Source organism: Octodon degus, unplaced genomic scaffold (assembly GCF_000260255.1).
Source record: "Octodon degus isolate 3935 unplaced genomic scaffold, OctDeg1.0 scaffold00021, whole genome shotgun sequence".
NCBI lineage: Eukaryota > Metazoa > Chordata > Mammalia > Rodentia > Octodontidae > Octodon > Octodon degus.
This window is the reverse complement of record NW_004524597.1, coordinates 8320879-8334812: the sequence shown is the minus strand read 5'-3', so window position 1 is coordinate 8334812 and position 13934 is coordinate 8320879. Positions and strand designations below refer to the sequence as shown.

Genomic DNA, 13934 nt, shown 5'->3' with positions numbered 1-13934 from the left:
GGACTTGAGTAGTTGAGGCCCTTGACCTCAGGGTCACTTCTGCTTGAATTATAGATCTTGGGGAGTCTTTCAGCTTCACAGGCAGTCTCTGTCTTTTAGAAAGAGGCTTACTGTGGTTTTTGGTTTTTTTTTCCGTCAGCCACTAAGAAAGAGGCTTACTGAGTATCCACTGGCCTTCCTAGGATTTGGTGGCCCCGGAGGGTCTGAACAAAGGTCACTTCCTTCCCAATTGCTATGATAATTCCTGCGCAAATCTTATCTTCAGTATTCAGCCTGTCCCTCACCTCACTTCAGCCTTCAGCTGGACAATGTATGGTCAAGGCCTCTCTATTTTTCACTGTTACCCATCTGGCCTTTTGTCCATGCCAATTTCTTTGTCATCTCTTGATAGCTTCTGAGTCTTGGTCATGTCTGTAGGGGTTTCCTGTTGATGCTATGACAAATGATTTGAAATAACACATATATCTCTTACAGTTCCAGAAGTCAGAAATCCAGAGTTAGTTTCACTGAGCTGAGATCAAGCTGCAGGCAGGGCCATTCCTGCTGGAGGATCTACGAGATGAATCTGATTCTTTTGATTTTGTTTTTCAGCTTGTCAAACACTGTTTGCCTTGTGGGTTTTTCCTTCCTCTTCAAAGGATGCCCCTCCACCTTTCTGTCGCATCACCCTGATGCTGGCTCTCCTGCTTCCTGCTTACCATGATCGTTCCAAGTATGCTGGGGACCTGAGGATAATCATCTCCATCTAAAGATACTGAATAACATGGGCAAAGTCCCGTTTGCCATATAAGGGAACATTTGCAGATGGGATTACAATGTGGCTATGTGGGGACCATGATTCAGCCTACCACTCATCTATCGTAAGTCAGTTTAGTCAAAAAGAATTTCCCACAGAAGAAACTGACAGCATTCCACTTCATCACTTCGCTTATTTATAAGGGTTGGCATGAGGAGCCTCCCTACGTTTCTCCCCTTCCCCCTCCTTTCCTTTTGATGGTTCTGGGCATTGAACCCAGGGCCTTTGCACTGAGCTATATCCCCACTCCTTTTACAATTTTGTTTCCTCTCTTCAGACTACCAGATCAATTACTGTCTAATCTTAGTGTCACTGGTCCCTGTTCAGCTATGGGCCTTGAAAAAGCTATGAAACACTACTCATTCCTTTCCAAAAGATGTCAAGTCTACAATGCTGCCTTTACAGCCTGGTTTCACAAAAGCCTCACCTCCACCCAAGGGTGTCATGGCCTGGAAGAAGCTCCCTGGGGACTATATTCAGAAGTAGGGTTCCCCTACTCACCTTGCATGTGTATGGTCCATCAAAGCCTCAGCATGATATTGTGACTTGTTGGCTTACACTAGTGTTTGTAAAACCCCAAGGTAGGTAAAGAGCCTTTCTCCCATTGTGTATAGCTCTAGCCCGCAGAGCAGCCCCCTGCAGTTCTTTGTATAGTCTGTCTTTTCCAGGCCCTGCCTGACCCTTCTCTGTGTTGGAGATGGAGAGTTTTTGCTCAGGATATCTGGTCCCTGGTTTTCCCCAGGGAGATGGATAGAGACAAGAAGCACCAGTACAGAGTCAGGGATTGGCACATCACAGATCTCTCTGAAGAACATTTTCACCTACGACAAATGAGTTGTAAATCTATCCCACAATACCACTCTCATTCCCAACAAAATTAACAGTAAACTGCTGACAGTACAACAGATATTGTTGAAATTTCCCCACAGTTTCTCAAACAAAAATGCCATTTTTGAACCACATAGCAAGATCCTGTCTCCAAAAAACAAAGCAAACGAAGTAGCTATTTAAAGCCTCTTCCCATTTTTAGATTAGATTGTTTTTTATTTTATTTTATTTTATTTTTGTTGTTTCTGTAGTCCAGGCTGGCCTTGAACTCACTGTATGGCCCAGGGTGACCTCAAACTTGCAGCAATCTTCCTGCCTCAGCTTCCCAAGGGCTGGGATTATAGGCGTGTGTCACCATATTATTTGTCTTATTTATTGTTCAGTTTTAAGAATTCCTGAAGCATTCTGGAATCAAGTTCTTGTTATGTATATTATTTGAAAATACTTTCTCCCATTTTATTGTTACATTTTTTTTTTTTTACAATTGTAACACATATCTTTAAAACAGCTGTTATCTACCAAAAGACAAAAGCAACTAAATTGTCACAACTCCTTTCACTGAGTTGTCAGTGAAACAGCATGACATTCCTGTGAATACATACTAAGGCTTAAGGTCTTTGGGACACTAGTTAAAACAGTTCCTGGCAGTCTTTCAGATCATATCATTGTCACAGGCCATCCACAACTTCAATCATGTACACCTAAATTTTTAATGGAAAATTTAAAATTTCTTTTAGAATGGTGCGGCTGTTTAGATTCTTTTTTTTGCAGAACCAGGGATGAACTCAGGCCTTTGCTCTGAGTCATCTCCACTGAGCCATCTCCCCAGCCCTGTGTTTACTCTTGAATAAACATTTCTATAGCCAAGAAACTATTGATTGCTTAATAAGCAACAGATGTTACTAAGCACTTTACATACAAAACCTCATTTAAGCTGGGCATAGTGGCTCGTGCTTATAATCCTAGCACTCAGGAGGCTGAAGCAGGATTATCATGAGTTCAGTGCCAATCTGGACTACATACTAAATTTAAGACCATCCTGAATTACATTGTGAGACCCGATCTCAAAAAACAGGGCTGGGAAGATAGCTCAGGGGCCTAAGTGTCTGCCAGGCAAGTGCAAGGAACCAAGTTGGATCCCTGGTATTACAGGCCATGCTGGCCCCAGAACCCTGGTACACACATTGCCAGCCATTGAAACCAATCGTGGTGGTGCACACCTGTAATCCCAGCATTGGGGAGGTTAAAACAGGAGAATCACTATTAATCTAAGCTTTTGCTTAGATTAATAATGAGACCCTGTGTCAAATAACTTTTTTTGGAAAAACCTTGTTTAATTCTTATCATAATCCCCAGGCATGGTGGCACATGCCTGTAATCCCAGCATTCAGAGGGCTGAGGCAGGCCAATCTGAATTACATAGCAAGACCCTGTCTCAAAAAAAAAAAAAAAACAACAAAACCTTACCAAAACCTTGTAGATAATTATTCCCACTTTAGAGGGAAAAAAGAAAACCACACAAGTTCTGAAATTTTCAGTAACTCTATACAATTACTGCAGCTCATAAACAGCCCTAATATTATGAGTAGGTCTGATTTTAATGTCTTTGGGGTGTTTTGTGTTGTGTTGTTTTGATACAGACCCTCACTATGTTGCCCAGGCTGACTTTAGACTCCTGGCCTCAGATTCCAAATTAGTTGGGACTATAGGTGTGTACAGTGGACCCAGCAGTGTCTATGCTTTTCATTACTGTGCTGAGAATTTGGGAAACAGGTGCCTAGTGGTTGTACTAATTAAATCTGCTTAAGTCCTTAACTACAGAAGAATGGAGCTGGGAAGATAGTTCAGCTGCTTAAGTACCTGCCTGTCAAGCCCAAGGTTCCAAGTTCAATCCCCAGTACCATATGCTGTGCCATGTCAGCCCCGGAACTGCAGGAGTGGTGGCACACCCCTGTCATCTCAACACTGGGGTTGGCTGAGACAGGAGGATCACTATTAGTCTGAACTGCATAGTGAGACCCTGTATAAAAAAATAAATAAACTTTTAAAAAAGTATGAAAGGATGTAGAAGGGGCAAGATGAGAAGCCGAGGAAACAAGGTTTCTGAGAAACATCAGCAGAGAAGAGACCAGCGGGTCCCAAATTTGAGAAGTAGCCCAGGAACAGAAGTCTAAGCAGGCTTTCCTGACTTAGGGCTGTTTCTGGGTATGCTACCAGCAGCTTGAGTCCTTACCACTAGAACAGGATCATCTACAAGATACACAAAGAATACACTCTAGGAAAGAAAGCATGGACAGAATGAACAGGCAAAATGTGGCCCACCCACATAAGGGATTTTTATTTTATTGTATTTTCTGGTGGAATTTCTTTTTAGGAGAAGTTTATTTTTTGTTTGTTTTTGGTGCCAAGGACTGAACCCAGGGCTTCCAACTTGTCAGACAAGTGTTCTACAGCTAAGCCAAATCCCCAGACTCAGGATTTTAAATTAATTTGATGAATTTAAGGCACTGATGATTAAAACTGAAGCCTTCCCACTGAACTACATTCCCAGCTTCCCCTTTTATTTTTCATTCTGATTCAGGGTCTGGCTATATTGCTAAATTGTCCAGGATGGGCTTGAACACCATCCTTCTGCTACAGCCTCCCAAGTGGTGGGATTGGGGGCCTGCCCATTAGCTCACCTCTTTAAGTGATTGCTTAAACAAAGTAGTCAGGCTCAGGATGCTGTGGTTTGATCCCCAGATCCTCAAGCCTTGCCAGATCTGCCCTGAAGGCATCCCGAGCCAGCCAAAAAAAAAAAATTCTGCCAAGTGCTGGGATTATAGGCCATTAACACCTCGCCCAACCCCACAACAGAACAGTGTTCACCATAAAAAGGAATGAACAGAACACGACTGGCCCATGAAAAAGGAATGTAGTGACACCACAACATGGATCCACCTTGAAAACAGCCTCAGTGAAAGACACCAGATACTAAAGGTCATATATTTTATGATTTCATTTGTGAAATGTCCAAAATAGGCAAGCTGCAGAGACAAAGAGTGGATGTCAGAGATAACCACTGGGGCGATGCTTGTACAACCTTCTGAACACAAAAAAATTATTAAATTGTGCATTTAAATAGGGAGAATTTTATTATGTGAATTAGAATTCAATGAAAGAAAAAGAACACTGTTAACAGCTTCCACTGCAGGGCCCACAGCCAGTGGAACTAATGCTCAGGGCAAAGACAGTGGCTGCCTCCAGCTTAGGTCAGGGCTGGAGATGAAGGTTACAAACTGGGCTAATGGCAGGGGTGGAAGAGTGCTGAGGCCTTGGTCCTTTAGAGGCCTGGTCTCCTAAAACTGGGCCAGCCACCACTGGAAGTGTGCAAGGCAAAATGCAGGTAGAAGTCAACCACTGACCACCCCTCACTCTTCCCTCCAAACATTTCCACAACAGGTCTACTGACAGAAGAAAAAAGACTTTCCACACTCTATCTGTGGATTGATCTCTTGTCAGGTATTTCCATAAAGGGGACATCTGCCACTTTAAGAGGGGAAACATTTCATGTTGAAACTCCTCTTTGTTTTAGGTTCCAGTAGGCTGGGCATCAGCTTTTGCCCCTGAACACTCCACTGTTCCTGTGAGTACCTTGGAAGGGGAATGGGCAGGGGTGACAAGACAGGGAGATGAGAGATTAGGCTGTCAGAGAGAAGCTTAATTAAGCTGATTTCATTATCTTTAGATCTGATGTTAATTTTTATATATTACATATTTAAATGTATACAGCAGTTTTTTGAGACAGGGTCTCACCATGTAATTCTGGCTGGCCTTGAACTCACAGTGTAGCCCAGGCAATCATCCTGCCTCAGCCTTCCAAGTGTTGGGATTATAGGCATGTACCACCATACCTAGCTTAAAGGTTACTTTTATTAAAGATGTAATACAACCTCGTAAAGTATACAGCTTGGTAGTTTTCATTTATTTATTTATTATTTTTGTGGCTGGCTTAGCACACCCTGGGGGCAGAGCTGACACAGCATGTGGTGCTGAGGATCGAACAATGGTGCCTGGGTCCCTGAACACGTGCCTAAGCTTGCCTAAGCAGGTGCTTTAGACCACTGAGCTATCTTGCTGGCCCCTGTTTTATTTTTTTGAGACAGGGTCTGAATATGTATTTCAGGCTGGCCTTGAATTCACAATGTAGGTCAAAATGGCCTTGAACTCACAGTGATACTCCTGCCTCTGCCTCCCATGTGCTACTATGCCTAGGTTAGTACATTAAGAAATTCATGCAACCAGACAAATTGTTTTGAGGCAAAAAATCACCTTTTCACAAGATAGGAGTTAACTGATCATAGGGCTAGCAGACTGCCATCCTAGAACATGACAAGAGGCAGTGTGGAACAGTGGGAAAGTCACTGGGCTGGGTATATACAGATCCTATCCTGGTTCTTGTCTCAGTCCAGATAGTTTGTATTTGTAATCCCACAGATAAGTTATTGGAATCCCATCTAGTTAATTCCACTCTACACACCCAGTACAACCCATGTTCCAGATGGCTATCTAGAACAAAGGCTTCAACCCAAGGCAGAACCCAGGTTTTATTCATTCATGAAGAAAGGAGTGGCTTGAGGATGAGTGTGAGAATGGTGGGAAGCAGGCAAGTGCTGTGAGCTGGACTAGGTAGGAGACCTGCATTCACCTCTGCAATATGCAGAGAAGGATATGCAGAAAGAGGAAATAGGGTCAGGCTCAGCCAAAGTGGAGACAGTTGCTCCTCTTTCAAGCAAAGTTGCCCAGGTGGTCCTCCACATGGGAGCCTAAAGTTCCATTTCCAGCGCAGGAACTGAGCTCTCTGATACTTGTACCATTTCTTTGTAAAATGTGGGGGTTACACAAAATGCTCTCATTTCCTTTTCAGTTCCTCTCTGAGCTACTTGTCCATCCTTTGAAAGTCTAGTTCCACCTTAGCCAAAACAAAGGTGAACCTGAGCTCAGTGGTGTAGAAAAGGCTGGAGACATGAGCCCTGGGGGGTGAGAAGGAAGAGGGGTGACAAGGACTCAGGGTTACTGTTCCTACCTAATTCTGCCAAGTACGTAAGCTCACTGTCTATCTCGTGTTCATGTTCTGGGCTCTCATACCCAACACTATTTCCTGGGCTCTGTCTGAATCCTCCAACACGGTTGCTGCCTCTTACCACCCTCAGGGTGTTGGCCCCATGCCATCTGCATCTCTCAAGATCATCAGGGGTGCTCTAGCTCCTGCAGTTCCAGTGTCTGTTCTTTGGGCACCGCTGGTCTTAGCTCCTGAGAGTGTATTTTCCATTGGCAGCTAAAAGCCTCCCTGGCCCAGCTACCTCCTTTCAACAGAGGAGTCTGATGGCTCAGTGAACAGCTTCACACCAGCAAGTAATGTTACTTCTTATCCTTGTGTAGTTGATCAATTTCTGTTTTTTTCCCACTGGAAAGAGATACTAGAAAAAAAGCAGGAAATGCTTAGGGTGTGTGTGTGTGGCGGGGGATCCTGTTAGAATATTACCATAGACCCTTGTGTGGTTCTTCATTAGATTGATGTTCATTGTCTCTAGCCCTTTCTAAAAGTCTCCAACCAATTTGCTCCAAGTCATTTAGCGATTAGCTTTCCTTAAAAGAAAACAGACTGCCTGATCTCTCCAGCTAACGTCAGTTTCTTATACCTGCTTATAGTACAATGTACCTGTTCTGTAAGGGTGTGTAAGTCTCACACTTACTCGTGATGAACCCGTCTCTCTTCCTAAATGTGAACTCACGAGACGAGAGATCTCTCACAAAGCTACCAACCACCACGTCACTGCAGCCAAAAACTCCTGTCACGGCTTATTTTCTGTTTTCACTCATCCTGCCTTAAGTCCCCGCGCTTGGCTCCACATGCCCTCCTCCCTCCTCTCTGGGTGTGCAGTCTCCGGGCTCAGCCGGCCCAACACTGGCTGCAGAGCGACCGTCTCAAGAACAAACGCGGCCCCTGCTTTGTCGTCCCTTGCCCACCCCCGTCCCCTGGGCAGCACCCACACACCAGCCCGTCCCCCACAGCTCCTTTCCAGGCTGGGGTCGCCGGCGGGAGGAAATGGACTTCCAGGCGCCTCACGTGCCTGTCCTAGAATAACCAGGAACCTCCAACGGGGACCCTACGCAGTCAGAACCCTGTCGCGGGTCGGACCCGGTGACTCCTCAGACAATCAGCAGCGCGGATAAAGGCACTGGAGGATGAAGGACGTGACCCTCGCCGGAAGCGCCCTGACTGGGCCGCGCAGCGAGGCTGCCTCACCTCCCATCGCCTACCTCAGGGCCGGAAGGAGAGCGCGGGCTGCCACTCCGCTGAGGCGACGCGCGCGTGCGCATTCAGGGCAGGTGGTCCAGGCGTGCCGCCCGCTTCGCGTTAAGTACGTTCCCTGGAAGACAACCATTTGTTGAGTGCCCCTTATAGGCCAGGCATCCTTCGGTGCTGGAGGTACTATGGTAACAACCTGCATGCAGTCTTAGCCCAATCTAGTGAGAGACACACACCCATGAATCAATTACACAAAAGCAAAACTATAACTATCCTCCTAAGAAGAAAAATTCTTAGCACCCGGATCTCCTGAAAAGAAAAGTTAATTAGGAAGACTGTGATAGAAAAGACCTTCTTTACACAGGTACACTGCTTTCTCTGGCCAGGACAGTCACTTTAGTGCCCCCTTTCTGTACCCCTACAGATTTTTAGGTAGATTCTATGTTTATCCTCTTGGCTTCTGAGAAGACATATTCTACAGTTTGCACAATTCATAGGAAGCTGGGCAATTTCACAGTGTACCTTCAGAGCCCCGCCCATCTCCTTTCCTATTTCCCAACATATCCTCCAGTCCTATGATGTAGTGATAATGGGGAAATTGTTAGGAAAAAGGAAAAGAAACAGAGGTACAAACTCAACCATACAGGTTTATTTCAGAACAAACCCGAGAGCTCTGGCACTAGAGACCGGCTGTCTTTATAGGGCTGTGATTATGAAATAAGGACAACTGTGGAAAGAAAAAGGTCACAATGGAACTTTTGAGGGGAAGAGTTCAGTACAATTGAGAGGTAGTTAGTTATTCACCAGGGACAAGGCTTGAGAAGGTACAAGGAGTTGCATGGTGTCAAGAGCAGGACTGAAGAATGACAGAATTAGAGGGTGTAGATGTGTTTACTGGGCCTTATCGACCCATGACCATAAGTCTGTGGCATGTGTTAAAGCATGGGGAAGAGGGGATTTAAAGTGGTCACTGCTCAGGCCAGGATGTTGGTGATTGGAGTCCTTCTGAGATAACATAGAAAAAATCCTTGCCAGAGCAGGGCCTGGCACATTACCAGTTCTTGATTAATCTTCATCACTGTTTTCTTTTCTGATACTGAGGATCAGACCGAGGGCCTCACCCACACTAAGCAATGGTAGATATTCTTATAATTATTCTCATGACTTCTGGTTCTTTGAATTACCTGTTACTTTTAGCCCACACAGGTCTCTCTGTCTCTCTGTCTCTCTCTCTCTGTCTCTGTCTCTCTCTCTCTGTCTGTCTCTCTGTCTCTCTGTCTCTCTCTCTGTCTCTCTCTGTCTCTCTCTGTCTCTCTCTCTCTCTCTCTCTCTCTCTCTTTCTCTCTCTCTAACAGTATCCCAAGAATCCCTTACCAGCTCCTTTCTTCATATTTAATCCTTGTGATTTTGGTGGAGCTGTACCCCAAATCTAGTTCCAGGAGAGTACATGAGACTTAGCTCTGACCAATCAGTCTATTCCATCTTCCTGGCACAGTGGCTGGTTAATGAACAGCGGTATAAGTCAAATTGTATGTGTGCAGGTGTGTGTGTATGTGTATGTGTGTGTGTGTTTATTTACTTATTTTTGAGACTAGTTTTGCTACATTACTCATTCTGTTCTTAAACTCATAATCTTATCTCAGCCTTCTAGGAAAAATGGATTATTTCTTATTGTATTATTTATGGTATACAATATGATGTCATATATATATGTCTTGTTCCTATATAACAATTACTACAGAAAAGGTAACTATAGTCAACACACTTATGTAATTACTATCATTTGTTTTTTGAGTGTCTTGCTGTGTAGTTTGGGCTGGCTTTGAGTTTACTATGTGGCATAGGCTGGCCTTGAACTTGAAGTGATCCTCTTGCCTCAGCCTCCAGAGTGCTGAGATTATAGACATGTGCCACCATGTTTGGCCAAGGTTTGTTTTTTTCTATTAAGTGGTATGAGTTCCTCATTATTCTGGATATTACTTCCTCATTGGATATATATTGGAAAATACTTTCTCTAGTCTATAAAGTTAACTTCTCATTTTGTTGTTTCCTTCTTTCACTGTGGCACAGCTTTTGGTTTTAGGTAGTCCTACTTTGGTTGTTCCTGATGTTGCTTCTATCACCTGAGCTTTTGATGTGATATCAAAACAAAAGCAAAGCTAGGCATGGTGGGGCAAGCCGTCTAGGGGTACCTTGGTTCATGAACTGAATTTATATTAAAATTTTGGTCTTGAACTGAATTGGTTGTGAGCCAAATTGGTCATGAACCAAATAAAATTTCCCCATAAGGTTCAATGTAAATAAGGTCAATCCATTCTGACCCCTGTGAACATGGTCACAAAACCAATTTTGTTCATGAACCGAATTAAATTTTCTCATAAGATTCAATGTAAGTAAGGTTTATCTATTCTGAACCATATACATATTTTTAACCAAAAATATAAAACAAAGTATAATACAATATGCAAAGACACTAATCTTGCTTAGGTAACTTCTGGCATGGAGGACAGGAAGGTGAGTTAGAAGGGAGTTATTCTTTTTTTTTTTATGTGCAATACAGTGACAGAAAATTAATTTATTTAGTATTTTTTCCATTCCATATCATCAGGAGGGTTGATTTCAACTTTCCTTTTACCTACATCAGACCAGTTTGTACTCAAAACTGTACCACCAGATTCCATAAATGATTTGTTCATGGCACGTTTGACTTCATCAGAGCCATCTGAATAGATCTGCTGAAATAACTTGTTTAAAGCTGCATCTCCCTCCAACTTCTCATTCTCTTCTTCTTTGATCTCACCAACCAATTTATCCCAATTTCTTGTATAATGAGACGAAGATGGATATAAGTTCTTTACATCTGCTAGGAACTGTCTGGATGTGGGCACATCTCCTTGTCCCTCTAGCTTTTCCCATCTTACAGCCTCTATCTTTTTCATTTTAATTTCAATCTTTGTAGAAAGTACTTTAAATGTACTCTGTTCTGGTATTATAGGATGAAGCAGTCTCAGTTTCAAATTGTAATCCTCTCCAGATGGAAGCTTCACCAAAGCAGACAACTTTTTTTTCTGAAAATTCCACATTTACATCATTTTTCTGAACATTCTTAATCATAAGTGTTACAATTACTTGAGATTCTGTTTGGTACCAGTCATACTTAATTTTTGACAGTGTCCTCACCTCAGACTCTGATCCATTCTGTGCCTCTTGACATCTTTTAATCCAGACAATAAAATCAGCATCTGCACTATCTAATTTTTGTCCTTCTGTAAAAGTTTCTAGAGCAGCAGCATAGTTTTTCTCATAGTATTCACATATCCCTTTTCTCAGCATAGCAGTGGTATTAGTAGGGTTGAGTTTTAGGGAAGTTTTTGCATCAGCAACACCACCACAGTAATTCCCAAGCAGAATGTGACAGTAAGCTCTTTGACAGTAATACTGTGCATCATCTGGTTTCTGTTCCAAAGTTTTAGTCAGCTCCTCTAATGCCGCCTGAGGGTCCTCATCGATCAGACTATCTGAGAAGGTCTGGGAAAACCGCTGGGCTGTTGCAGGTCCTACAGCAGGCGCTGCCATCCCCAAACTACAGTTGTAGCGGCCTGAGAGACAACCACCGCAGTTACCCAAGGGAGTTATTCTTTACTGGGAGAATCCTTCTTCATAAGGATATTGGGGTGTTTTCTCAGGTGTTTCCTCTCTTCTTTATTCCTTAGCTGCAGGGTCAATTTTGATTTTAAAAAAATCTAATATCACTTGTTTTTTTTCCTGTGCTGTGTAACTCTCTGGAAATGAGAGACCATATCATTCATCAGATTCAACAGTTAGTTATGTTGGTGTGGTGGTTCTCAAAAGAAATTTTGGAGGCTGGGGAGATAGCTCAGTGGTCTATGCACCTGCCTGGCAAGCACAAGGTCCCGAGTTCAATGCCTGTAATTCCAGAAAAGGGAGGCTGAGACAGAAAGATCACTATGAGTCCCAGCTATGTAGCAAGACCCCGTACCAAATGAATAAATAAAAAAAAAATTTAAAAACAAAAGAAATTCTGGTGCTCATTTCATTTTTCCACAATTGATTGTATCAGATTATCCCTAACCTCTTCCTTGTTATTCTCTTCCTCAGTGGAATGCTTCTCAACAAATGCTTTCTGATGCTTGCTCTGTATTTTTTGGGGGTTCCAAGGATCGAACCTGTGCCTGCCAGAGAGACACTCATGCCACTGCACTATCTTCCCGGCCTTGCTTGATCTGTAGTTCAGGAAGTTCTTCCATATTCAGCTCCTCATGGTTCTTAACAAGCTCCTCCGTGTCTGCATCACTGGCATCAGACCCAAGCTCTTGCCCATGGACACAGTCTCCTCCACTACCTGTGCATCAGACCCTTTAAAGTCACATTTAGTTTAAGGTGTGTGATATCTTTCCAGGCTTTGTCAATGAGGCTAATGCAGTGAAGGACACTGAAATGTTTCTTCAAGAACTTTTAGTTTCAAAGGTATCTCTTCAGTAACATTAAAAAAATCTGGAAGAGTGCCTTTGTGTACAGTTTCTTGGAGTTGCAAAGCATTTGCTATTCCATGGGCTGCAGAAGAGGAGTTGTGCTGTGGGGGAAGGGATTTTACCTTTATGAAGTCATACTTAGTCTCTATATCCTCCACCAAGGCTGGAGGGTGTGCCAGGGCATTGTCCATCAGAAGAAGGAATCGTGGGGCTGCAGGTTTAGCTCAGTGGCACAGAACCTGCCTGGCAAGCATGAGGTCTTGAGTTTGATTCCCGGTACCTTCTGACCCCCCAAAAAGGGAATAAAGAAGGCATCTTTCAGGTAGTTGTCAGAAAGATATTTCCTAATGGTAGGTGTAAACACCTTATGCAGCTGTTCCATGAACAACCCAACTTTCATATTGGCCCTTTACATAACAATGGTACACCAATCATGGCATAATCTCCACATTGGTGCTTATGTTTGCATATAGCAGAAGGGTCAATCTGTTCTTAATGGGCTTGTTTCCTAGTAGTGTCTTTTTCTTTTTTTCCTACATGTATAGGTTCTGTTTGGCATTGTTTCAGAAGAGCCCTATTTCACTGAAGTTGAACATTTGTTGATTGATCCCTCTACTTTCATGAATTCTGTAAATTTTTTCTTGTAGCCTTTTGCAGTGGCCTTGTCAGAATTGGAACCCTTACATATCTTATCACAATGTGGATGCCACTTCTCTTGTGGAATTTATCAAACAAAACCACCCCTGATTGGCTTTAATTCATCCCTTGTGGCACTTGTAGAGGGGTTTTCTTGGGTAAATCACTGTGTAATTGCCTGTTTTTTTCACCAATCATAACTTCAGTAACACTATAGTCTGCCAGCTGTTTCTTATGCAATCATACTAACAAAAGAGGACACCTCTTCCAGTACTTTTGTCATCTACTTGCTGAACATCATTACTCCTTTTTCTTCATCAGCTACTTTGATGTATCTCTATTCTTCAAAATAAGGATTTTATTTATTTATTTTTTGCTCCGAATGCCTTCAGGGCAGGTTTGGCTGGCTGGAGTGTAGTGGGGATCGAACTACAGCAACCTGAGGCTGCCAGCTTTGTGGAAGCAGCCACTTAAGGAACTGAGCTAGGGCCAGGTCCCCTATTCTTCAAAATAATCAAGATTGTCAACTTTGCTCTCTTGTACTCCAAGGCCAAATAAGTCACACAAATACCATGCTCATGCTTTTTATAATTTCCTTCAATTCAATGGTTATATTCTGCAAAAATCTTCTTACCATTACCACTTCATTTCCACTCTGCACTTTCTTTGGAACTGTGCTGGATCAAATAATGCTGCACAGTACTGCATGTGCTAAAAAGCACACAAAAAAAGCTTTGCAAATGTGCACAGGTCTGACTGTGACTGGGATCGCAGGTAGACAAAGGCATGACCATGTGTCGGAGCAGGGAAGATAACCACATTCGTGTTCATCACCTGATGTGGAAACTGATTTAAATCAAACTTTTCCAAATGCTTCTGTTCATGAACA

At 43.1% G+C, this 13934-nt stretch overlaps 1 pseudogene; it reads right to left on the bottom strand.

Moving 5' to 3' along the window:
• Positions 1-10494: 10494 nt before the first annotated feature.
• On the bottom strand, positions 10495-11523 carry LOC101577660 (annotated as a pseudogene).
• Between the last annotated feature and the right edge of the window lie 2411 nt (positions 11524-13934).